At 39.9% G+C, this 1600-nt stretch overlaps 1 pseudogene; it reads left to right on the top strand.

Moving 5' to 3' along the window:
- The first annotated feature begins 223 nt into the window (after positions 1 to 223).
- On the top strand, positions 224 to 1330 carry LOC116881887 (annotated as a pseudogene).
- The last annotated feature ends 270 nt before the right edge of the window (positions 1331 to 1600 follow it).

Below are 1600 nucleotides of genomic sequence, written 5' to 3'. Positions count from 1 at the left end.
GTATATTGAACACAATCCAGAACAGTCAACATGGTGATAGCCATAAGATGATAGAGCCTCCATATGTCATCAAAAGCATAGTCTTTCCAAGACAGCTTATCAGACATCTGTTTATCCTTGTCCGTGTTCAAGTGCCCAACAGACATTTTGTTGCCATACAAATCCTGCAAAGTAAACAGAAACTGTGCTGAGAAAAACCAACAGATAAGAAAAAAGATGAACTTTTATGGAAGGTGAGCCTGAGGATGAGGTCTACTTAAAATGCTTGCATCCAGGGGCACCTGGATGGCTCAGTCCATTAAGCATCTGCCTTTGGCTCAGGTCATGACCCCAGGGTCCTGGGATGGAGCCCTTCATTGGGATTTCTGCTCAGGGGAGAATCTGCTTTTCCCTCTCCTTCTGCCTGCCACTCACCCTGCTCCCGTTCTCTCTCACTCTCAAATAAATAAAATCTTTAAAACAACAACAATAATGGGGCGCCTGGGTGGCTCAGTGGGTTAAAGCCTCTGCCTTCAGCTCCAGTCATGGTCTCAGGATCCTGGGATCAAGCCCCACATCGGGCTCTCTGCTCGGCAGGGAGCCTGCCTCCCCATCTCTTTCTGCCTGCTTCTCTGCCTATTTGTGATCTTTGTCTGTCAAATAAATAAATAAAATCTTAAAAAAAAAAATAAAACAACAACAACAACAAAACCACTTATATCCAAGGCAACCATATGAGGTAGAGACAGTTAATTGCTTACTTAAGGCATTTCAAATTCCGAACTTTATTAACCCAAAGTAAAGTGTTTACCCTGATTTGACACTAGACATGACACTGGGGAAGAAGAAAAATGGGGAGCCATTGGCCAGTGTTCTTAGTTCTCCATAGTCCTGTGTTTCAGAAATCAATAGTTGCTGTATTTACAGGGAATGCATCAGAGATTAAAATAGCAGAAGGAAATGGAGCTGCTGTTTGAGGAGGAACTAATCTGATTCAGAAGATTTGGAATGATGAAATTCAATCAGACTTTTATGTAGCTGTTCCAGAAATAACGCCCAAGCTTAATCCATTAGAGAAGGAAATGGGAAAAAAAAAAAAAAAGATTTCCAAGGCTTACTTGGAATTCCATTGCTTGTGACATCCCCAAAGTTCTTGAATTATTTAAAACTGGATATGAAATTAAGGTAGATGAAGAAAGGGAGAACATTTTCAAGACCAAAATAGCAATAGTAGATATGGCAAGTGACCAGATAGCTGCCAATCTGCTAGCACTGGGTCTGTTACTAACGTAGGCACAGACTGCTGAATTTGGGACACTTGGTGCTAGGTCCTTTCCCTGGAAGTCTGTGACCAAAGATGGAGCCATTGTTGCCTAAAGTAACAAAAAACAAAGAAAGTAACAATGAAGCTGCCTAGAAGTATTGTGCTATGAAATTTTCAGTGGCTTAGGAAGCAATAGAAAATTCTGAAACTGTAATTTAAGTGTCTTGTTATTTCTTGATCATCATACTTGAAAATGAATTTTAATGCTGGAAAATCTTATCACACTTTCAAAAGTAAGAAAAGAAAATGTTCTCTATGTCTGGGGAAAAAAAAACAGTGTCTTGAATTATTAGATAA

This window comes from Lontra canadensis, unplaced genomic scaffold (assembly GCF_010015895.1).
Source record: "Lontra canadensis isolate GAN:19392208 unplaced genomic scaffold, GSC_riverotter_1.0 scaffold78, whole genome shotgun sequence".
Taxonomy (NCBI): domain Eukaryota; kingdom Metazoa; phylum Chordata; class Mammalia; order Carnivora; family Mustelidae; genus Lontra; species Lontra canadensis.
The sequence above is the reverse complement of the archived record's forward strand: the minus strand, read 5'-3'. Positions and strand labels throughout refer to the sequence as shown.